The sequence below is a fragment of the Chiloscyllium plagiosum genome, unplaced genomic scaffold, assembly GCF_037043375.1.
Source record: "Chiloscyllium plagiosum isolate Xiang-an unplaced genomic scaffold, Cpla_swu_hap1 HiC_scaffold_49, whole genome shotgun sequence".
Classification (NCBI taxonomy): Eukaryota; Metazoa; Chordata; class Chondrichthyes; order Orectolobiformes; family Hemiscylliidae; genus Chiloscyllium; species Chiloscyllium plagiosum.
Window position 1 is genome coordinate 10,872,715 of NW_028270187.1, and position 26,055 is coordinate 10,898,769.

At 42.6% G+C, this 26,055-nt stretch overlaps 1 protein-coding gene across 7 annotated transcripts in view; it reads left to right on the plus strand.

Moving 5' to 3' along the window:
- Positions 1 to 26,055, plus strand: part of LOC122544532 (histone H1.01-like) — a 179,340-nt gene that overhangs the window by 76,766 nt on the left and 76,519 nt on the right. For 4 of the 7 annotated variants that reach the window (XR_015755270.1, XR_015755271.1, XR_015755269.1 and 1 more), the window contains 2 exons: positions 8,436 to 8,557; positions 10,413 to 12,630. The exons of the other annotated variants lie outside the window; for them this stretch is intronic. The gene's annotated coding sequence lies outside the window, so the exon portion shown is untranslated. Of the gene's footprint in view, positions 1 to 8,435; positions 8,558 to 10,412; positions 12,631 to 26,055 lie in introns of those variants that run through there. 7 annotated transcript variants of the gene reach the window in all.

A 26,055-nucleotide genomic window follows, 5' to 3' on the forward strand; every position in this document is an offset into this window, starting at 1 on the left:
TCAGCCGAGTGTTGATGAAAGCACACTTTATGCACGCTCCCATTCTGGTTGAGGGCCTCAGTAATGCAGAAGCATTTCCATACTTTTTTAATGTATGAAACACTGATTGGTAAGACCTTAAAACTACGTCATAAAGTGTATCAGAACTGGAATCACACAGAGGCATACAGACAATGTTGGTGTGATCTCGACTAGTACCACTCTTTAAAGTGATACATATTGGCAGCACAACAGAAAACTCACTCTCACTCAGCCAGTTAATGGTAAAAGGGAAAAAAAAATGCAATTTAGGTCCACAACTACTTCCAGATATGGACAGTCATAAATTGACTGTCCACATTATTAATCACTTCAGAAGATGTTCATATTAGATGTTCACATTATTGCAGTGCCCAGCTGCAACTGCCAAAGACTACTACATGCACAAAATGTAAAAAGAAAGCTGAGATTGAAAAGAATAAAATTCAGATTCTTGGCAAACATAAGTATTGAACCAACATTAATGCCTCAAGCACACAGGTTTATCAAATATTGAACGGGTTTATCCTACACCCTGCTGAAAAAACACAACTGAACATAGAGAATGGCATCCATATACTCGACTTGTCACTGTTGCACACCGAGCAAAACTGGCACTCGAGGTATTCAAAGTTTAATAACTGCAGAACTAATCTCAAATTGGCATTTACACTGAGACACTGGCAGTGAGTGAATGAAGATTAGAATCCCAACAATTAGTGGAAACTAGTATGGAGAACAGATAAAGAATAGAATGTCTAAGTGCAGAGACAACCGGCTGAATGGTTGTACCAATTCTGTGATTGAGTCATAAATCACAAAATGTATAAGAGATTAAGGCCCAATTTCAACACCCTAAACACTGTTGTTGGACTGAATCTCAGTCACAGATTTTCTTTTCTCTAATTCATTCATGGGATGAGGGCATCACTGACTCAGCCAGCATTTATTGCCTATCCCGAACTACCCATGCAGCCACATTGATGTGGGTCTGGAGTCACATGCAGGCCAGACAAGGTAAGGATGGCAGTTTCCTTCATTCAAGGACTTTACTGAACCAGATGAGTTTTTCTGGCAATCAACAATAGATTCATGGATGTCATTAGACTCTTAGAATATTATTGGCTGCCAGAGAATTGAGCAACTTTGGTATAAAAGAGTTGAACATGACTGGAACTCATTGAGAACTTCACTTTCACAGTCACACAGCAGAAACTAGCATGTATAGATCAATTCCTAAATTCTTACATGGGCACAGCAGAAATTGACATGTATACATCAAATCCTAAACTCTCGTATGGACACAACCAAAACGGACAGACATTGATTGATATCTGCTCTCACAATATTCACACTGTGGCAACTAAAAGGGAGAGAACAATAATCCCACACACACACATGACAGGTCCAGGTTGATAACTAGACTAACACATTCGCATAGCAAAACCTGACAGGTACAGTATGATAAATGAATTTGCACATTTATAAACAAGAAGCTGATAGATACAGATTAATAACTGCACTCTCATTTGCACAGAGCAGAATCTGACGGGGACAGGTTGGTAAATAACTCTCACATGTAGTTGGCATTAAATCTCAGAGAAACACTGATAACTACACTCTCATATTCATAAAGCAGAAACTGACAGGAATAAATTGATTATGCTCCCAATATCAAATCACATAAATTGACGTGTACACTTTTATAACGACTCTCACGTATTCACAGAGAAGAAACTGACAGGCAGAGATTGATAACAAAACAAAAATTAATGGAAAATTCACAGGTCTGGCAGTGTTTCAGGTCTAGTGACTGGTCCTCAGAACTGATGGTGGCAAGGAAAATGCACACAATGTGGTCTCCTCTATGTTAGGGAAACAGAGTAGATTGGATGTCCACAGTGCAGAGCACCTACATTCTGCCCAGACAAAAAGACCCTGAGCTTCCAGTTGCCTGCCACTTCAACACACCACCCTGTTCCCTGGCCAAGATCTCTGTCTCAGGCTTGCTGTAGTGCTCCAGTGATGCTCAGTGCAAGCTGGAAGAACAGCATCTCATTTTCTGCTTGGGATCTCGACAGCCTTCTGGACTCAATATTGAGTTCAATAACTACAGGGCTTGAGCTCTCCCATGTCATTACCCAAAAACCCACATATCCGGCCTTGTTAACATTTAGTCTGCTATTATATGCTGCCAATTGTTAGCCACTAACAGGCCCTATTAATAAACTTTTCACCCACTTAGTCTGACAGATTAGATTACTTGCAGTGTGGAAACAGGCCCTTCGGACCAACAAGTCCACACCGACCCTCTGAAGAGAAACCCACCCAGGCGCATTCCCCTACATTTACCCTTTAACTTAACACTACGGGCAATTTAGCATGGCCAATTCATCTAACCACATTTTTGGACTGTGGGAGGAAACCGGAGCACCCGGAGGAAACCCACGCAGATACGGGGAAAATGTGCAAACTCCACACAGACAATTGCCCGAGGTGGGAATTGAACCCAGGTCCCCGATGCTGTGACACCATGTCACCCCACTCCTCTGTCTGTCCAACTGTTCTTCTCTTTCTTTGGACTCTAACTCCATCTATCTTTTACTCGTCACCCTTCCACCCAGCCTATCTTCTGTATAAAAACTAATATTTTCCTACCTACCACCAGAAAATACAGAAGTTTGAATACACCACCCAACAAACTCAAGAACAGCTTCTTTGCTGTCATCAGACTTTTGAATGGACTGCTCAAATTTTAAGGTGAAAGTGGGTACTGCAGATGCTGGAGATTAGTGTCCAGATTAGAGTGTTGCTGGAAAAGCACAGCAGGTCAGGCAGCATCCGAGGAGCAGGAAAATTGACGTTTTAGACATTCCTGATGAAAGGCTTTTGCCCGAAACATCGATTTTCCTGTTCCTCAGATGCTGCCTGACCTGCTGTTCTTTTCCAGCACCACTCTAATCTGGCTCAAATTTTAATGTTAATCTCTCTCTCTTTGCAGCTTCAAAACTGTATTGCAGATTCTGTTCTATTACCCTGATGCATTTTGTATGATATTATCTGCCTGTAAAGCACACAAAACAATACTTTCCATTGTATCTCAGTGCATGTGACAAAAAGTAAATCAAATCAAATCAAATGGATAACTACACTCACATATTCGTATAGCAGAAGCTGAGAGGTACAGTTTGATAATTACAGTCAGACAAACTGACAGGAAAAGATGAATAAATACACTCAAACACTGATATTACAGAGCCTGACAGGGAAAGATTGATAACTAAACTCTCACATTCACAAAGCAGAGACTGATAGCGACAGGTGAAAACTCAGCTCACACATTCACATAGTAGAAACTGAAGGATTGACAATTACAGAAACATATTCACCAAGCAGAAACTGACAGCTACACATTGACAACTATATTTATGTATTTACACAGCAGAGTCTGAAAGATACAGATTGACAGTTACACTCACTTTGACAAAGAAGAAAATGACAGGAAGAGAATGATAACTGTATTCCAACATTCACATCACTGAACTAACTGCTACAGTTTGATTAATACAGCCACACTCACAGAGCAGAAGCTGATGGGTACTGCTCAAATAACTGTATTCACATATTGACAAGGAAGAAACTGACGGGAACACATTAGTGTCTTCACTGTCATATTGACGTAGTCGGAACAGATTGACAATGATACTCTGGTGTCAAATAGCAAAACCTGACCTGGACTGTTTGATAATTACACTCACATGTTGATATTGCTTAAACTAACAGGTAGAGGTGAATATCTGCATTTTCACAGATTAAACTGATTGGTTCAAATTGATGACTGCATTTAATATTCATACAGCAGAAACTGACACGTTCTCATAGCTGAAACTTACATGTTCAGGTTGATAACTACATTCTCAGACACACAGGAGAAACTATTAGGGACAGATTGGTAAAGCAAACACACACGTTCGCAGGACAGAAACTGACAGGTATATATAGATAACTAAGCTCACATATCCACATCAGACAAACACACAGAGACTGATCGTATTTATTTAAAATGTGTTAAATGTATTTTTGAACCAGTCCCTGGCAGTTTCCTCTATGTGTATGCACGAGTTCAGTTACCAATCTGCACCTGTCGATTTATGCTATTTGAATGTATGAGTGTAGTTATCAGTCTGTCCCTATTTGTCTCTGTGGTGAGAAAATGTAAATGTATTTACCAGAGAGTAACAGGGACAGATTGATAACTGTATTCACTCGCATATTTGCGCAGATTATATGGATTGATAATTACAGTTTGATCATTACACTCAGATGTTCACAGAGTAGCATTTAACAGGTTCATCTTGATAATTGTCTTCACACATTCGCTGAGCAGGAACTGACAGGTATGGATAGATAAGGAAACTTTCATATCCAGACACGCACTTGCATTACATTATCCCATCCCATTTGTAGAGGAGTTGGTTAGTATCTGGTTCTCAGCGAATTGGTACAGATTTTTTTGATACAGTCACCAAAGAGCAGCTCAGGCAATAATAGAATCAGCCCTGTGGTCCTGTTGGAATTGCTGTCTTGCATGAAAATATTGCCCCTAAAGTAAGTTTAAAAACTTTTCCCTCTCACCTTAACACTTTGCACTCCAGTTTTTGATTCCCCAATGCATGGAAAAATGCCTTGGTTATTCATACTATCCATGCCGCTCATGATTTTATAAACCTTTATAATGTCCTACCTCAGCCTCCGATATTCCAGAGTAAAAAGTCCCAAATTGTCCAGCCTCTTGCAATAGTCCAAAGCCTCCCGTCCTGGCAAAATCCTCGTAAATCTTTTCTTCACCCTAGAAGGTTTAACAACGTCCTTCCTATAGCAGAGTGAACCGAGTTGAACGCAGTATTTTAAATGTGGTCTCACAAACGTCCATGACCTCCTAACTCCCATTCTCAATGCACTGACCAATAAAGGCAAGCATATGAAGTGTCGTCTTCACCACCCTGTCTACCTGCGATTCCACTTTCAAGTAACTACAGCCCTGCACCCCTTTGATAAATAGCAGTTCCAAGCCTGCCCTTTCCCATTCATTGCATAAGTTTTGCATTGCTTTACTTTAACAAAATGCAATACTACATTTTTATCAAAACTAAATTTCATCTGCCGCTCCTCAGCCCATTGGCCCATCTGATGAAGGTCCCTTGTACTCTGAGATAATTTTCTGCACTGCATCACAAATGTTGATGTCATCTGCAAACCTACAGGCACATATATATGAATCATTTGGATGTGAATATGAGGAAAATCAGTAAGGTCAGCACTGATCCTTGTGGCACACCACTGGTAACAGGCCTTCAGTCTGAAATGCAATCCTCTAGCCTCACAATCTGACTTCTAGCTTCAATCCAATTTTGTAGTCAATTGGCTAGCTCAGCTTGGATACATTGATGACCTAACCTGTCTAACTTGCCTGCTATCCGGAATCTTGTTGGACGCCTTGCTGAAGTCTATTTGGACAACGTCTGCCTCACTGCCTTCGTCAGTTTTTTTGTCACCTCTTAAAAAAACGCAATCAAGATAGTGAGACATGATTTCCCATGTACAAAGCCGTGTTGATGATGCCTAATCAGTCCTTGCATTTGCAAATACATGTAAACCAATCCTTTCAAATCCTCTCCAACAGCTTACCCATTACTTATGTCAGGATCACCAGTCTATAGTTCGGGTCATAACTTTCTTTCCTCGTTGCACTTCTCCACTGGTCATAGCAAATGTTTAATTGAACCAGTTTGGTGATAAGACCAATAACATGGACCTCAGACTGGTCACGGTCAATGTTATGAACAACTCAGGTAGGTTTTTTTAATCTGTTAAAATTAACAAATTTATGGCCAAAACAAAGTTACTCAAATTGTGATAGAAAGAAGAATGACAAACAGTTTGGAAATTGGAAATATGTACACCAATGCTTCTCTTTCTAAAAATACTGACACATGCACACATTTGATGACAAACTGAAAAACAAAGTCTCTGCAGAGCATTGATTTTAAAAAGTACGACCAAATATTAATTGAGATTATGACCAAGGAAAATTGAAAGATTGCATCAAACACTATTCTGCTTATCCAGTTAGTCTTTTCTTATCAGCTGCTGGTGATGGGATTTCTTCCTGAAACAATTAGAATCACCTGAATTCGCTCTGCTTTCGGCAGTGGGGAGATTCCAATGAATCCTCGTCAGGAACCCTCTACGAGTGGTCAAACCGATTTAGGGTTTTTCATCTCACACATATTGCTGTGAGGAGGAAGAAGGAAACAGAGAGGGAACAATAGGCTGTCCCTTCTCGGGAGTATTACATTGTCTCCCTCTTCAGTCGAATCACTCAATGTTATCTGAAGCCAAACTGCACCGTGTAAGGTCACATTAACATTGTCCAGTATGTATTATTCTATCACATCCCCTGCTCCATGTAAGTACATCATTGCTGCTGTCATACCCGGAGCTATTTCTTTCATAGCTAATGACCCCACTTGATTTTAAAGTACATTTATATGTACCTGCACAATTTTAAAATAAAAAAATATATATTTTTGCAGTATCTGTTTTAACGATTGTGTCTCATCCTTTAATGACTTCCCCAGTTTTATTCTCCAATAGAGGTAAAATATCTATCAGGTAGTCCCCAGTTATATTGTCGACAAAATCTTCTATGGTCAATGAGGACATCTCTCATTCTCAGGGCTAAACTGTTAATCTATCAGAGCATAACATATTCAACCCACAAATGAGTAAACATAAACATCTTTGAAAAGTTTCGAAAGCAATAGTGCTTTTTTTTTCACTTCATGGAATTACAACCACATACAATACATCAGATTTGGTCTCAGCAACGCCATGTATGGATACAGAAAATCATCCCGAAGATCATACACGATACCCTTTGCAAGAAACAACATCATTCCATTTACTTTCCAAATCACTTGCTTCATCTTCAGACTAACTTGATGTCATTCATGGAGGAGGGTTAATTTTGATGATATTGATCAAAAACTTTCACAAATCGATTGGGACAAATATTCGCAGATATGGGGCCAGCTGAGAAGTGCAAAGCCTTCAAAAAATAAAATGTCAAGTGCCAAGACATAGCATGTTCCTGTTAGGGTGAAAGGTAATGTTAATTGATGTTAGGAATGCTGGATGATTAGATAAATTCAGGTTCCGGTCACAGATAAGGGGAAAGCATGTGTCAGTGAGAGAGTAGGAATCGAGTTTTTTCTTCAATATCCATTCACGGGATGATGGTGTCGCTGGCTAGACCAGCCTTCATTGCCCATCCCTAACAGCCCAGAAGCCAGTTAAGGGTGAGTCGGATTGCTTTGAATCCGGAGTCACACCCAGAATCAGTCCTGGTAAGGGTGGCAGCTTGCTTCTTCACAGAAGATTAGTGAACCAGATGGGTTTTCTGAATTCGAAAATTGAATCATAATCATCATTAGACTCTTAATTCCAGATTGAAAGTGAAACTGTAGAAGAATCTAATGACAGTTGGAGTGCACTTATGAGGAAAATCGGGAGGCCAAAAATGGGACATGACGTAGCTTTGGCAAATAGAGTTATGGAGAAACCAAAAGAATTCTGCATATACATTGAGGACAAAAGAATAGCTCGGGAGAGAATAGGCTCCTTTCAAGATCAGTAATGTTGCCGATGTGCAAAACCACAGGACATGGGGAAAATACTAAGCAAGGATTTTGCATCAGTGTTTACTGGGAAGAGGATATGGAAGCTTGAGAACTTGGTAAATAAATAATGACATCTTGAAAAATGTCTGTATTAGAGAGGAGAGATGCTGGAGGTCTTAAAATGTATAAAGTTGGATGAATCCCCGGTGAACTATCAAGTGTATTCTAGAACTCTGTGGGAAGCTAGAGAAATTATTGCTGAGACCCTTGCTGAGATATTTGTATGAGCGATACTCACAGGTGAGATCCCAGAAAACTGGAGGTTGGATAACATGCAGCCACTAATTAAAGAATTTATGAAAGGTGGTAAGGAAAATTGTGGGTACTATATCCTGGTGAACTTGATGTCTGTGGTGGGCAAGTTATTTGAGGCACAGGATTTACATGTATTTGTAAAGTCAACGACTGATTAGCGACAGCCAACATGGAGTTGTATCTCACTAACTTGACCGAGTTTTTTTTCGAGAAGTCGGAACGTGTGCCACTGGAAAAGCACAGCAGATCAGACATCATCTGAGGAGCAGGAAATTCGACGTTTCGGGCATAAGCTTTTCATCAGAAATTCCTGATAAAGTAATACGTATTTTTACCCTTATTTATGGTGTCCAGAAATTTCTCGGTGAGATGTTGCATGCAGCTGTCTGTCATTTTATCCCTGTCTCCTTTTACAAACAGAGTGGAATATAAACTCCTGCAGTGTTCTGGAGCTACTCCATCACGGAAGGAGGCAAGATGAAACGGATTGGAAGATTTATGCACCATCTCTCAGCAACCCTCACACATTCCATCCAGACAGAGTAAATGCTACCTTTCATTTTGATATGATAAGTGATGCAAGGAAGGGATTTACTGAACCTGTTCAGCGACTATCATTGATGTCAATCTCCGTGGATTTTGTTTTACCCCAGTGGAAGGGTTTCCATCTTTTAATGATAAGTTGGCTCCATTCAATGAATTATCCCATAATATGTGTGGGAACATCACCAACAGCACTAATTGGGATCAACAGCTCCAGAGAGAGAGAGGGAGGAGAGATCAGAATCTAATAACATTAGACTGGAATGTTACAACAATGGGCGGAGTTAATCCAATTATATTTGAGGGATTTCTGCATATTATTAGGTGTCATTATTATTGTTGATCGATTTTCTACCTTTGATTGCTTAATATTTTTACAACTGTATCCTGGCTATCCTTGGTGTTGCTGATAAGTCTTACTGTTCAATAAGTATTTGTATAAAAATGTATTATATTAGTGTTCATTCCTTTTACTCTGCATTCCTTGCCATCATTGTTCCTGCAGTGACTCTGAATCTAGATATTCAGTCTACAAACCCCTACTAACTGCAAGAGTGAATATATTCATTTGATCTGTCGCTCTGCTTCTGACAGTGTCCTGCTGACCTACACAGTTTTAGCTGTACCACTGCCCTTGTAATTTAAATATCGTTAGCATGATCACTGCCTTTTGTTCTGATTACAATCTCCATTTCCTTGCTCTGCTCCTGGCCAATATCTGATGCTGAGACAGACGAATCACAACTGTGGTGATTTCTTTGGCCATGAGCTGATTCCTGACAAAATACCCTGACCATTCCTAATTGTAACAGCCATCCCCTCCAGAATATACTTCACTGCATCATCCCATCTGCTACTTGAACCTTGAGCTATGAACTACAGCCTCAATGATACCACTAATCTGCTCTTGACTCTCCCAGCATCAAACCTGCAGAAGAAATTCTGAGTCGATACTCCACGGCTCGTCTCTGAACTGACACTTAAATCTCATCTGTCACACTGTGCACTGATCTGTATTATAGAGATGCTGGAGTTTGACTGGTGCAGACAAGGTCAAAAATCAAACTGTGCTCGAATACGGTCCAACAGATTTATTCCTAATTGCAAGCTTTTGGAGCGCTTGTCCCTCCTCCAACCCTGAGGATGGAGCTCAGCTCCGAAAGCTTGTAATCTTCAAATAAACGTGTTGGACTGCAGCTTGGTGTTGTTCGATCTTTAATCTCATCGATATTGCTATTGGGTCTGGCAACGTCTTTGTTTTAATATTCTCAAGGACGTCATCACATCTGTCCATGAAATGCCCCTCAGTCTCCCTCTAGATTACACAAACCCCTTGTTAGTTGTTCATATTGAAACATACTTCCTGCATCAATGTTCTATCTCAAAGAATGATTTTCACATCTAACACTGCACACACAAGCACACACTTCTGTGCCTGGTTGTCGTGAAGTGGAGGTAGAAGAGCATAAATTACTGGAGACCCCACTTACTGTCAAAGCTATTTCGCAATTATTTTTGACCCTCGAATGGAGTTACGTCCTGTATTACTTATTGTCTTTTTAATTTAATAGGACAGCAAATGTACTGGCTTTCTTTTCTCAAGTAGCCTTGACCTTTCATTTTCGTATCCTTGGTTCAGTTTCATCTCCATCACCTTTGTAGGCAGGTTGTTCCAGGTCCTAGTCACCTAAATGACGTTTTCCTACATATCTGGCTACATAAGGATTTTCAGGTTTATGTCCTGGATAACATGTGATCAGCAGGCATCTGGCAATCTAGCAGAATTGCCACCTATGTTAAGTGTATTCAACTGTACTGACAGTGATCAATCATTTTATGAATTTATTTTTGCAGGAAGACATGCAGAAAGAAATCTGAAAGCACATGATACATCAACTTGTGACAGAACCACTTGATTCATTGGGACTTGAATATCAGCAGCTATTCAAATCGAGAGGAAATGTTTGCTTTTGTCTGCTTGACAGGTTTTGGACACTGGTATGGCAGGAAGAATACGGAGACATCCGAGTGAGGGAGATTCAGTGCGCTGTCTGTAAAATGTGCTTCAAACCGTTTACTCAGCTTAGGGGATCAAACTGACACCACTCACTGTGGGGAGAAACTGTGTACACATTCTGTTTGTAATTTCAAACGCAGAGCGACACAAGGAAAGCGCCCCCAATGAGGAAACTGTGGAAATGTGGGGACTGTGGGAAAGGATTCCCGTCCCCATCAGTGCTGGAAACCCACAGACGCATTTACACTGGGGAGAGACCATTCACTTGCTCCGTGTGTGGGCAGGCATTCAGTCAGATGGGTCATCTGCAGAAGCACCAGCGGGTCCACACAGGAGAGAAGCTGTTCACTTGCCCCATGTGTGGGAAGGCATTTGCTCAATCATCTGCACTACTGATCCATAACAGGGTCCACACCAGGGAGAGGCCATTCACCCGCTCTCAGTGCGGGAAGGGTTTGTGAATTCTTCCAACCTGCAGACTCACCAGCGGGTCCACACCGGAGAGAGGCCATTCACGTGCTTGGTGTGTGGGAAAGGGTTCGCTTATTCATCTGCACTGCTGATCCACAAGCGGGTCCACACAGGGGAGAGGCCATTCACCTACTCTCTGTGCGGGAAGGGATTCATTGATTCTTCCAGCCTATGGACCTACCAGCGGGTCCACACGGGAGAGAAACCGTTCATGTGCCAGTATGTGGGAGGGGGTTCACGGAGTCTCTAAACTCCTGATCCACCAGCGGGTCCACACTGGGGAGAAGCCTTCCATCTGCTCAGTGTGCAGGAAGAGATTCAGTCAGATGGGACAGCTGCAGAGGCACCAGCTGGTTCACATGGGAGAAAAGCCGTTCACGTGCCCCTGTGCAGGAGGGGGTTCACAGAGTCATCTACAGTGCTGACCCACCAGCGGGTCCACACACAAGAGAAGCCTTTCACCTGCTCAGAGTGCGGAAAGGGATTCAGGCAGTTGGGTAACCTGCAGTCGCACCAGCAGGTCCACACCAGGGATTGGCCATTCACTTGTCCCGAATGCAGGAAGGCATTCAGTCATGTCAGGAACTTGCAGACACACCAGTGAGTCCACACGGGAGAGAAGCCATTCACTTGCCCGAGTGCTGGAAGGGATTAATTGATGCCTGCGGATGAATGAGCAGGTCCACACTGGGGACAGCCCACTCACCGTCTGAGACCGTGGGTGGGTAGTGTATGCGCTTTGACCTTGAGCAGTTTATAAAAAAGCTATATTTTGTACACCTTTTTACTGCGAAGATCTGAAGCAGTAGCAAAGCTAGGTCGCAACAAAGGTTACTTGAACTTGCCATCGTACTCGGACCTTGAAATCTATGCAATCTAACAGGCTTTTGTTTCAAAGCTGCTCATCTTTCAGCCTCCAGCAATAAGTTTCTGCTGTCATGTATCAGAAGAAGCGGTGAATGAATAGTTAGTATCATCAGAAATTCTGATTTTTTTCAGGAGTGCAGGTATCCCATTGCTTCATTGGCATTGTAAGGTTTACTGGCAGCACCGGGGGAGGTGTGAGCTGTGATCACTGGAAATTATGCGGAAGAGACCGTGTTGGACTGTGGTGGACAAAGTTAATCACACAACACCAGGTTATATTCCAACAGGTTTATTTGGAAGCACTAGCTCTCAGATCACTGCTCCTTCATCAGGTAGCTGTGGAGGAGGATCACAAGAAACAAATTTATAGTGAAAGATTAGTGTCATGCAACTGATACCATATAATTTACAAACCTAGAATGCTGTTAAGTCTTTCATCTTTTAGAATGGGTTGCAAATTTTGGTTCATTTAATATGTTAATCTTCGAGCTTCCTTCAAGTAATATTCTTGACATAACATCTCAGCTCAGAAAATGCATGAAGGTTGTGAGGTTAGAGTTTCTCTATATCCCAATCTTGAGTGAGACTGGTTCTAATTTCCAAAGTAGGAATTTATAAAATGTTATATGGATTGACTGCCTGCAGATTTTGCTCAAACATTGCACAATAGAATGTATCTGCAAATGTAATTTCGCAAATGAAAAGTCACTCCAAAGACTTGTATGTATTTGTGCATCCATCAGAGGCAGTTTGCATGTGCACATGTGTGTGTATATGTGAGAGTGTGTGCATGCTTGATAAAATGTGTGATGGAATATAAGCCTTTGCAAGGGTAGGTGCATGTGGGGAGAGTATGTCTGTGTATCTGGGAGAGAGCAAGTGTATGAGAGAGAATGTCTGTCTGCATGAGTGTGTGTATATGTGCTTGTGTGTGAGTGTACAATACAGTGGATATAAACCCAAGATCCCGGTTGTGGCTATCCTCATGGGTACCGAACCTGGCTATCAGCCTCTGCTCAGCCACTAGAAACAATTAAGCAGTTACAACACACATTGGAGAAGGCTGGGTGGGACTTGTCTTTCAATTTGCTGGGAGGATCTGGATGCTGTATTCTAGGGCAAACACATGTTGGAGGACCTTCGGCTCAGAGAGATGGAGCTGATAGCCAGGCTGCAGACATGTTGGGAAGAAAATGGGTAAAGTTAACTGGACACTTTATTCCGGGAGTTGGTTTTTCCCCTCCAGATAGCCTTCTAATTGGGTCAGTGGACAGGTAAAGGAGATCTGAGAGAGGGCTGCAGGCCAGAGGAGTGAACTGGCTGGGTAGTGGGTGGTGACATTAAGGACAATGCTGGGGAGTGGGTGGTGGTGGTAACGGACAGAATAATGACAGGCATTGTCTGTTCTCTGCAACTAGCAGCAGGATACCAGATGGCATCGGTGTCTGTCTAGTAGGAAGATTCAGGAACAGATGTGATCAGGGCTGGAGAGGTATGAAAGGGAGGTTGCATTGGAGATGATGCAACAATGTCGGGAGGAGAGATCCTCTGCTGTAGGCTCACGAGAAGTTAGAAGCTACAAAGACAAAGCAGAATCTGAAAGCTCTGGGTGGCATGGCTCAGCAGTTAGTACCACTGCCTCATGACCCCAAGGAACTGGGTTCGATTCCACCCTCACGGAACTGTCTGTGGACTATGGCACGTTCTCCACCTTGTGTTTGTGTGAGTAACCTCTGGATGCTCAGGTTCCCTCCCACAATTCAAAAATTTATAGTTCAGACATGTGCCGGTTAGGATGTATTAGCAATGGGGAACTGCAGGGTAAGTGGGTGGGTCTAGGTTGGATGTTGTTCAGAAGCTTGTCTGCTGTGGGAAGAATGGGTTACAGTTCGTAGGACACTTGACATCAGTCCTGGTGAAGATGGGATTTGTGCTGTCTCTCCCTCCACCCTCTGCCCCCCCCCCATTCTCTCCACTCCCACTCTCCTCCACCCCCTCAACACAACCCCCATTCTCTCTCTCTCTCTCCCACACTCTCTGCATCCCCCCACTCTCTCTCTCTCACTCCAACCCTCTGCTCCCCTTCTCTCTCCCTGCATTCCCCCCAATCTTTTTCTTTCCCCCACACTGTTGTCCCCAGTCTCTATTCAGCCCCACCTTCTATCCCTCTGTCCATTTTCTCTGTCTCCCCCCACCCTCTGCACCCATCTATTCTCTCACCCTTCCCACCCCCATCCTTTCTCATGCTTCAAGTCCTCTTTGATCACTGTATCAAGCCCTTTTCAAGAACACAGGGAGAATGGATGGTGATGACTCGATCTGGGAGATATGAGTGCATGAGAAATGGCTGGCCTTTAAAATTGAGAATAGCTAAAATGATATCTTTAGCAACATCATAAAAGACTGAAAGCATGTTCACTTTTTTTAAAAAAGCTTCAGAATTCTTCGAAAAAATTGCTTGAAATATGCGCAGTTAGGCCACGGCTGAGGACAGGCTGTAAGGGGTGAATGGTCTATTCAAAGTCTTGTGCAATTGGTTCCGACTATGTAGAAATCGGGCCATAGAGTTGTGAGGCATGCAAACAAACCTTTTGATCCACACCAACAAGATATCCTAAATTAATATAGTGACCTATTTGCCAGCATTTGGCCCATATCGCACTAAACCCTTCCTATTCATATACCCATCCAGATGCCTTTTAAATGTTATCATTGTAGCAGCCTCTACCAGTTCCTCTGGCAGCTTATTCTATTCGCACACCACCCTTTGCATGAAAAGGTTACCCCTCAGCTCCCTTTTAAATCTTCACGCTCTCACCGTAAAGCTATGCCCCTCTAGATTTGGACAGCATTCTACCCTGGGGAAAACACATACAAAGGTTGAGCCCCCAGACAAAATGTAAACAGAATGAAATAAAATATCGAGCCATGGTAGGGAAAGAAAATTGTGACTGCAGCCCTTTTTCTAAACAATTGGCATTTAGACACTTTAAATTTGTCAGTAGCACCAGCATCTTCACATTGCATACAGTGCATGCTCCTCAGAGTCAGCAAGCACTGTGAATGTTCACCGGTGTCAGCAAAATAATGTGCATGCTCCTTGCTCACCGCGGAAATGGCCTGCGACATTTTTTAATGGACCAATGAGGGAGCCCTGGACAACCGGAAGGTGTGTGGTCCTCCTGCCAGTCACAACCCTCCTTTTGTCTGAATGCGGCCATTGGACCATGAGCTTTGGAAGTTGCTGCTCCTCTCTCTGAATGAAGATTGAGCTTCACCCCAGACTGCAACTTACTCTGGCCAACATCTGTGTGTACAGCAGTCTCTTTTCTCACCCAGTTTTCCAATTCTTTGTTTCATTCTGGGATTCAATTGTTGACTTGCAGGAACTGAAAGGAAAGGGAGTGAATCCAGGGAGGGTACAGACTCTGGAAAAGTCGTCCAGGTCTGGGTCTCAATTGGCAAACACATGGCAAATGCAGGACCACAGTATGAAGTTATAACCTTTGCTGCAAAAAAAAGCAGAAAAGAGGTGTAAGGTTTAAATGGTGATATATTGGGATGTGGAGAAAGTGAGGACTGCAGATGCTGGTGATCAGAGTCAGAAAGTTTGGCGCTGGAAAAGCGCAGTAGGACAGGCAAAATCTAAGGAGTAGGAGAAGTGATGGATCGGGCTTGAGCCTTTCGTCAGGAATGACATGTGGACGTACAAAGGCGCCTCTGTGTCCTTCTACACCAGTCAATGTCAGTTGTCAGGTAGGTGCAGCAAGCAATGAGATTGGCAAGAGGAATGGAGTTCAGAAGTGGGGATGTCTTCCTGCAGTTAGGGGGTCATTGAATATATTCAAGGCTGAGTTCATCTGATTTTTGAGCAACAAAGAAGTGGATGGTTCTGGGGAAAGGCAAGAAAATAGTTTTATGACCAGTACAGAACAGTTAGAGTCATACAACCCAGAAACAGTCCCAGCAGTTCATCTCGTCCATGCTTACTATGTTCTAAAATTAAACTAGTCCCAGTTGCTAGTATTTGGCCCATATCCCTCTGAACCTTTCTGATTCATGAACTTATGCAAATGTCTTTTAAACGTTGTCACAGTACCCGTATCCACCACTTCCTCTGGATATTCATTCCACATAGAAACTGCTTTCTTTAAAAAAAAAGTGATCCTCGTTGTTTTGAAAAAATCTTTCTCCTTTCACCTTCAACATTTGCTCCCTAATCATGAAACCCCTAGCCTAGGGAAAAGACACTTGCCGTTTTCCTCATCTATACCCCTCATGATTTTATTGTCCTCTACAAGGTCACCTCTCAATCTCCTATGATCCAGTGAAAAAAGTCCCAGTCTATCCGCCTAGATGTATGTACACTTCTATCCAAATGAGAAAGCAAAGAAAATTTGATATAAATTAGAATTGATTGGATGTACTGATGGTCTGAGGCTTAGCAGATGGATAATTTAAATAAATGCGAGCTGATGCAAAGAGACCTTTGGGTGCAGGTTTATAGTTTCTTGCAAGTGCAGAGGCCAGTAGATAGGATAGTGAAGGTGTTTGGTATGCTTTCCTTTATTGGTCAGAGCATTGAGTATAGGTGTTGGGAAGTCATGTTGCAGCCATGCAGGACATTGCAGTATTCCAAAAGTGGCCTAACCAATCAGTTCTGGTCTCCCTGATATAGGAAAGATGTTATGAAACTTTGAAAGGGATTGGAAAAAATATACGCGGCTGTTCTCAGACTTGGAGGGTTTGAGGTTTTGGGAGAGACCGAACAGGTTGGGGCTGTTTTCTCTGGAGCATCGGAGGCTGAGGGGTGACTTTACAGAAGTGTATAAGGGGCAGGGATAGGGTGAATAGCCAAGATCTTTGCCCCAGGGTACAGGAGTCCAAAACAAAAGGAGAGAGAAAGAAACCTACACTGCTAACTGACAAAGCAGTGAATCAGCTGTTACAGGACATCAGAGTGAGTGTAGGAAAAATTAACAAACAGCAAAATTCACAGCTACCTTTGGAGGAACCTGTGCGGGAGAGCTCGCAGCACAGGAACAGATAAGTGCATAGTTTTTAACATGTAACCTTGCTGTATGTCTGGACTAGTGTTTGAGTGGGTTCTTTCTTGGTTATGTGTTTTATTGAAATCTGTCCCTTGATTAAATGTAAAAAATGTAAACTGTAAGTACGAGGTTAGCCTGGAGCACTTGTTTTAATAGCAAAACAATGGTGCTATTGTCTGGTTCTGTAGATTGTCGAGGAAATATGGCCTTTCGTGGTGTAATATGCTCTTCCTGTCAGATGTGGGAGTTTAGGGAGAGTTTCGATGTTACTGTTGATTATGTCTGCAGTATGTTTGTTTGGTTGTGAATCCTACTGGATCACATGGATCAGATGGAGGAATGAGGAATTTACAAGAGGAATATTACAATAAGGAATACATGCAGGAAAGTTATTTGGGTGGAAATGAGAAATAAAGAGATAATCACCTTATTGCGATTCTATTACAGATCACTGAATAGTCAATCGGAAATTGAGAAACAAATTTGTAAGGAGATTTCAGTTATCGGTAAGAACAATGGGTGGTTATGGTTATGGATTTTAACTAGCCAAACACAGAGTAGGGGTTGTGACGGATGGCAGTTATCAGAAGGGAGAAAAACCGCAAACAGTCAGGGAGATGGGTTAGCTCCAGGAAAGGTAGGAGGGGTAGGCAGGTAGTGCAGGAGTCTTCTGTGGTTACCCCCATTTCAAACATGTATGCTGTTTGGAAAATGTAGGGGGTGATGGGCTCTCAGGGAGCAGGAACAGCCAGTTCTCATGCAATGAGGGTTATGTTGGGATCCAAGTGATCAATTTTGATGGGGACTCTCCAGTCAGAGGCACAAACAAGTTTCTGTGGTCAGCAGCAAAAAATAAGAATGGTGTGTCACCTCCCTGTGCCAGGATCAAGGATGTCTCCGAGATGGTGCAGAATGTTCTCAAAGGGTAGAGTGACCAGAGGACGTCATTGTATACATTGGAACCAATGGCAGAGGAAGGGAAAAGGACGTGATTCTGAAGGGAAAATATAGAAAGTTAGGCAGTAATTTAAAAAAGGTGGCTCTTGAAGGTAGTCTTATCTGGATGACTCCTCGTGCTGTGAGCTAGTGAGTATAGGAATAGGAGGATAGAGCAGATGAATGTGTGGCTTAGGAACTGGTGCATGGGAGAAGGGTTGACATCTTTGGATCTTTGGAAATCTTCTGGGGTAGAAGTGACTTGTACAGGAAGGATGGATTGCACCTGAATTGAAAGGGGACCAATATTCTGGCAGGGAGATTTGCTCGAGCTGCTCAAGAGGGTTTTTAACTAATAATGTGGGAAATAGTGAAGACAGAAATCAATCTGAGAGTGGTACAGTTGGGAAAGGGAACAAGTAAAACAGTCAGGGCAGGAAGGAACAAAGCAGAGAACAAGGTCGGACTGAAAAATTAAACTGCATTTACTTCAATGCAAGAGGCCTAACAAGGAAGGCAGATGTCCTCAAGTCATGGTTAGAGACATGGTACTGGGATATCATAGCAATTACAGAAATGTAGCTCAGAGATGAACAGGAGTGGGATCTTACCCTCCAGGATATAAATGCTATAGCAAGGATAGAAAAGGGGGCAAGAGAGGATTGGGAGTGATGTTTTTGATGAGGCATGGTATTACTGCTGCACTTGGGGAAGAATACAACCAGGGACGTTATTTGGGTGGAACTGAGAAATAAAAAAGGGATGATCACCTTGTTGTGATTGTATTATAGACCACCAAATAGTCAGCCGGAAATTGAGAAACAAATTTGTAAGGAGTTTTCAGGTATTTGTAAGAATAATGGGGTGTTACGGTAGGGAATTGTAACTTTCCAAACATAGACTGAGACTGCCATAGTTTAAGGGTTTGAGTACTGTAGATGCTGGAGATTAGAGTCGAGAGTGTGGTGCTGGAAAAGCATAGCATGTCAGGCAGCACCCGAGGAGCAGGAAAATCGATGAAGGGCTTTTGCTGGAAACATTGATTTTCCTGCTTCTCGGATGCTGCCTGACCTGCCGTGCTTTTCCAGCCCCAAACTCTCGAACCTAAAAGTTGAAGCTCTAAATTGGAGCAAGGCTAATTTTGACGGTATTAGACTAGAACTTTCAAAAGCTGATTGGTGACAGATGTTTGCAGGTCAAGCAATGGCAGGAAAATGTGAAGCCTTCAAAAATTAGATAACGAGAGTCCAGAGACAGTATATTTCTGTCCAGGTGAAAGTAAAGGCTGGTAGGTAAAAGAAATGCTGGGTGACTAGAAAAATTGAGATTTTTGTTCAAAAAAAAAGACAGAAGCATACGACAGGGGTAGACAGAAGAGATTGAGTGAATCCCTCGAGTATAAAGTTAGTAGGAGTATATACTTAAGAGGGAAATCAGGAAGGCAAAAAGGGGACAGGATATAGCTTTGATAAATAGGGTGAAGGAGTATCTGAAGGGTTTTTATAAATACATTAAGGACAAAAAGGTAACTAGGGAGAGAATAGGGCCCCTCAAAGAATAGCAAGGCAGCCTATGTTTGGAACTGCAGGAGATGGGGGAGATAATAAACAAATATTTTGCATCAGTGCTTACTTTGGAGAAGGGCATGGAATTTCAAAAATGTGGGGAAATAGACGGTGACATTTGAAAAATGTCCATATTAGAGAGGAGGTGGTGCTGGATGTCTTGAAATGCACAAAAGTAGATAAATCATCAGGACGTGATCAGGTGTACCTTAGAACCCTGTGAGAAGCTCGAGAAGTGATTGCTCGGGCCCCTTGCTGAGATATTTCCATTATTGATAGGCACAGGTGAGGTGTTGGAAGACTGGAAGTTAGCTACCGTGGTGGTACTGTTCAAGGAATGTGGTAAGGAAAAGACCAGGATCGGTGAGCCTGACTATGATGGGTAAGTTGGAGGGAATCCCAAGGGACAGGATTTGCATGTATTTGGAAAGGCAATGACTGATTCCAGATAGTCAGCATCACTTTATGCATGGGAAATCATGTCTCACGAATTTGATTGAGTTTTTTGAAGAATTAACAAGGAGGATTGATGAGGGAAGAGCAGTGGACGTGATCTATATGGACTTCAATGAGGGATTCGATAAGGTTCCTCATGGGAGACTGGCTAGCAAGGTTGGCAACTTGCGGATCATTTCAGAGAATATCTCTGGGATACCCGCACCCAGCAACCCCATTGTCATGAGGCTGTACACTTTAACTCCCCTCCCACACATGTAGGTCCTGGGCCTCCTCTATCACTGAAATACCTTTTGTTTGAAAAACTAACAACGTTTGGTTCTTCCAGCAGTGCATCATTTTCACCGAAGCACAACCCACCCAGACCCATTCCCCTACATTTACCCCTTCACCTAACACTATAGGCAATTTACCATGGCCAATTCACCTAACGTGCACATTTTTAGACTGTGGGAGGAAACCGGAGCACCCGGAGCAAACCCACGCAGACAATGGGAGAATGTGCAAACTCCACACAGACAGTCGCCTGAACCCAGGTCTCTGGCACTGTGAGGCAGCAGTGCTAATCACTGTGCCACCATGCCGCCCAGAGAGACAGAGAGAGAGAGAAAGCAAGACAGGCACACAGAGACTTAATGCTAACTCTCTGCAGCTTGAAGAAAGTTTAACCCTTTGAGATTCACTTTAGATGCACATTTATTTGTTGGTGAGTGAATGTTTGTGTTTTGTGTCTGTGCCCTGTCGTGACTGGGGTTGGTGCCCCTGTCGATCAGTAGTTCTGTGAACTCCAGATAAGATGAAAGACAAACATCCCCTAACGGAAATAATAAGTCTGTACCCTAATTATGAGAAACAATTAAGGGAAAAATCGGCTGCAGCTGCTCAACAAAATAAGGATTGCCTCGAGGAGGCACACATGATTTAACTCTATTCATTAAAATTGAACAAGGGATTTGGGGAAAAAAGGGAAGTGAGCAGGAAGAAGCCATATGAGTGTGGAAAAAGGTAGTTTGGGAAAAATCAATGCAATCATCATGAAGACAAAACTGTATTAAAAAGGGAGTTAGTCCATTAACTGAGGAAGGGTCTGAATTAGATTGGACAGAACTAAAATGCAAATTCGAAGCATATGACTTAGAAGCAGAATTGGAATTGGCTAGCAAAAAAGGAAAGCAAAGATTTAGAATCTAAGCTGAAATGTCAGGAGCCCCAATGAAAAGGAAATAAGAATAATAACAGGCTGCAGCCATGCAGGACCAGATGAATGACAGAGACTGTTCCTTATACCCCATCCTCCCCTCTCCCAAAGAGCCATAAAGAATCCTGATCCATCTGTGGATAAGGAGTGGGATTCTGATTTGGAGAAGGAAATATTTTATGTCTCTCCTCCCATCAGCCGACCTCCTCAAAAATCACCCACAGTACGGTCAAGGCGAACAAGCTTCATAAAACAAAGTCACCTGAACCCCCCCTCCCTACTCTGAGGACCAATCTGCTGAGACCCATGCCCTTCCCCCAACTAATCATTTGTCATAGTGTGTTAGGAGTGTTACAATTGCACAGATGAGTGAACTTAAGATCACTGATTTTGATCAATCTAACTGCTGCTTTTAAAATCAGTTTGTACTCTTTAACCAGACAGGAAAAGAAAATGATGCACTGCTGAAAGAACCAAACATTGCTAGTTTTTCAAAAATAAGGTATTTCAGTTCAACTTTAAAACAACCAGAAGTGCAAGTCAAATTCAAAATTTAAAATTCCACTTGGAAGGATTAGGCCACGATAAAGTTGACAATTATAACTCTGCCCCCTAACTAGTATTTACACACAGCCTGTGGCATTCTACTGGCACCATATTTAAATAATTCAAGATGAAAGTACACATGACTTCTACATGATTACTTTAAAACTGCACCCAGATTCTCCCAACCATCCATGCTGTGGGATTGGCTGCCTCTAATATAACTTTGCATCAAAATGTAGACGTCTGTACCTCCCATCCTGCAATACTTATAACTGTGGCATCTAGGTAACTATAAAGTCTAACTGGATAGTATCAAAAGGTGCACTTGGCAAGGGAGTTTCACTTGGTGGACACTTTATTCCTTTCCCGGGATTATACTTTTGTTGAATTACCTCTAAACGTCCTCCACTCAGAATCCGCTTCTCTCCTTCAATACTGCTCTCACATTAACCCTGTTACATTCGTACAGGACGAACATCTTGAATTGCTTGATCCTCCCCATGATTGTGTTCTCATAAATTAATTTGTTACTAAACCACATCCTGATCTTACTGATCAGGCTCTAGTTAACCCAGATCTTACTTTATGTCGATGGTTCTTCTTCTATCTCTCCAGAGGGCAAATGCATGTCAGGATATCGATTGTCACTTTTTCTCAGACACGAGAAACTTATTCTGTCCACCCACCCTGTTCTGCCCAGCAAACTGAACTCCTTGCTCTCACCCATGTCTGTATACTTGCTAAAAGAAAGTCAGCTAATATCTGATTCCCATTATGCCTTTAGATGTGCCCATAATTTTGTTCAACTTTGGCAGCAGTGCGGCTTCCTTAGCTCATCAGGAATCCTGACACTCAATGCCTGTGATGCTAATCTCCTCATTGCTATTCAATTTCGCCCTCAATTGGCAAGTATCAAATGTTCTGCTCACTCCTCTGATACATCTGATGTCACTAAAGGCAACAATTCTGCTGACAGCAGCTGCTAAGAAAGCAGCTCTTGAGCAAAAAGACATGGTTACTCAAATGACGAATAGGAAACCAAAGAGAGACTCTCCTATTTCCTCTTCTGACACCCGACCATGCCTGACCGAGAGCAAATACGGACCCATCGGGGGACGTCTCTGATGAGGAAAGACAAAGATGGATGAACCATGGTTGTTATGTAAGTAGTTATAACAAGCTTTTGGTTATGCCGGTAAGACAGACATCTGCCCGACCTGCTTTTGCCTATTCTAGTTGATTATGTTCATACGCATATGCACGTAGGTGTGGAGGGAATGGTAGACAGAATTCTCCAAACTTGGTGGAATTCCCACCTGAAAGAAAAAGCAAAACAAGTAGCTGCAAATTGCCTAATTCAACAAAAGTATAATCCCGGGAAAGGAATAAAGTGTCCACCAAGTGAAACTCCCTTGCCAAGTGCACCTTTTGATACTATCCAGTTAGACTTTATAGTTACCTAGATGCCACAGTTATAAGTATTGCTTAGTGATAATCGATGTATTTAGTAATGGATTGAAGCTTATCCCTGTACTGCATAACAACAACTATTTGTAAAATTCTGTTAAGGGAAATCATACCCAGATTTGGAATACTAGTAACGGTCTCTTCTGATAATGGCCCCCATTTCTCTGTGTAGCTAAACAAGGAACTATGTAAGAGCTTGAAAATGAATCAAAATTCCATTGTGCCAACCATCCCCAAGCAGCAGGAATTGTAGAAAGAGCCAATGGTACCCGAAAAGGTCAGCGAAGCAAATTGGTAGAAGAAGCAGGCCTTAATTGGCTGCAAGTACTTCCAATCACCCTTTTTAATATGAGATCCATGACACAGAAAAAGACAGGATTCTCGGCAGCTGAACTAATATATGGAAAGCCCCTGAGGACTCCCTGGTCTGCACCATTAACTGCCCAACACATTGTTGATGTGCTTTCATGGCAGAATAGATGCACAGGTACCTGAATAAACTAACCAAGGCATTGCAGTCTTATCATCAACAGGTCAAATAAGCCTATTAGATACCAGGGAAGGAAGAAAGAGCTCCAATGTTTAAAGACATTAACCCTGGTGACTACATACTATTGAAAGACTTTAATTGTGGAAAATTGGGACCCCCTGGAAAAGTCCTTATCAAGTTCTTCTAACAACTGAAACTGCAGTAAAGGTAGAAGGATGCTCAACATGGGTCTACAAAGGCCATTGCAAGCTTGTAGCCCCCGTCACAGTTCTAGTGTTAGTACTGATACAGGCATCCGATGAAAGCTCAACCTAAGTACATGTGCCCAAATGTAACCAACCCCTCTGTGATAACTCAGACCAGCTAAAACTCCAATGTGACTGTATGTATGATAGCTGTACTAATACCATTGGAAGCTTTTAATGCAGCTGTCCAGCTGAAACTCATTTAAACTACTCCCATTGCATATCCAAACATCACTCTCGACCCTATTGTCATCCTTGCAACACTTCTATGCCAGTCATTGTGAGATGGCACAATTCCATAACCTCGTCCATTCCGTCAACTGAAAATTGCTACCTTGAGATGCTCGTCTGTTCCCTTTTCAAAATGAACCATACAGATTACAGTATTGAGCACATAGTACATAAATCACCAAATGCTAAGGCACCTACTGCCATGAGACTGACCACTTATACCTTCTTGATGGAATCCTATCCTATCCAACCTACTGCCACTGACAGAAATATCTTTACATGTTTCCTGGATTCAGTCGCTACAGTAATTATCAAGACAAGCTGGAAAGATGAAGAAAGACCAAAAATACTATGCACTCCCAATCCTCCTCCTGTTACTAATAGTTTCTTTATTCAAGCTAAACACCCTGACCCATGAATGGAACACCCACCAGCAGGTGAATCAGTATGAAACCACAAGTAGAGGAAAAAAAAAGGGACTTACACAACTTCTTCCATCAACAAACCTGGTGATCCAGGTTGCTGGGAGGCCTTATTCCTGGCTGGGATATTGAGATGGCCCTAGATCAGATAAGTGACCTTGCGTATGATATCAAAACACTTGCCAACTCGACCACCCATGCTTTGAAACTAGCGAACAAAGAGTTACAGGAGACTCAGATGATGATGCTTCTCAATCGACTAGTGCTAGATTTTCTCCTTGCTAAAGAAGGAGACGCTTGTTCAGTCCTTGGCCCGCAATGTTGCACCCACATCGTTGATTTCTTGAAAGACATTTTGGACGATACAGATGTTATCAACAAAATGGGTCATGATGCAGGGAACGTACCTGCCCCACAGTCATCCGATTCATGTGGATGGAGTATTACTTGCTGGCTATGGTCGCTGTATGGATGGATCCCGTGTGAGATGTACTGATAATCCTTGGTCTCATCCTAGGAATATTCATTGCCGTCCACTTATGCATGAAATGGACTGTACATTGCTTTTCACCTAAGCCAAAGAGGAATCTGAGTAATCGACCCATGTCTCCCCCTCTACCTCCGTGCCCGAACTTCCATGCTGAAATCCAGTATTTTTCAGATTCTGTTCCTCCGGATGATGACTTGCCAGAGGAGGCACTTGACTTATTAAGAATACAAATTGACTGAATGGACTAAGTATACTTGTTTAAGCCAAGTAGTTGTCATGAAATGACAAAACAAGGGAATGAGAAAGTCTATAGCCTTAAAACCTGTCTTTAAGCATTTAGACTAAAATATAATGCTGAATTATAGAACACATTTACTGCACTAGAAATTAGACAGGCAGGAAGGCTCAGAAAAAGGGGGGATTGCCTCCATCGTCAGACCACAGCGAAACGACGGTTGGAGGAAGAACGCCTCATCTTCCGGCTAGGAACCCTCCAACCACAAGGGATGAACTCGGATTTCACCAGTTTCCTCATTTCCCCTCCCCCCAGCCTGTCTCAGTCAAATCCACCAAATTCAGCACCGCCTCCCTAACCTGCAATCTTCTTCCCGACCTCTCCGCCCCCACCCCAATCTGTCCTATCACCCTCACCTGGACCTTTTTCCACCTATCACATTTCCGACGCCCCTCCCCCAAGTCCCTCCTCCCTACCTTTTATCTTAGCCTGCTGGACAAACTTTCCTCATTCCTGAAGAAGGGCTAATGCCCGAAACGTCGATTCTCCTGTTCAGGATGCTGCCTGACCTGCTGCGCTTCTCCAGCAACACATTTCCATCTCTGATCTCCAGCATCTGCAGACCTCATTTTCTCTTCAAGGATCTCAGGGAATGCCAAAGATAGGGACATCTGGGCTCACCAAATGATAACAGGATGCTGTAAGGCAATTAAGAACATTTGCCTAAGCATCAGTGAATCTGTGTGAACAGGACACCAAGTGATAACATTCACAGCCATTCCCTTATGAAATTAATGAGTGTGTTTCACT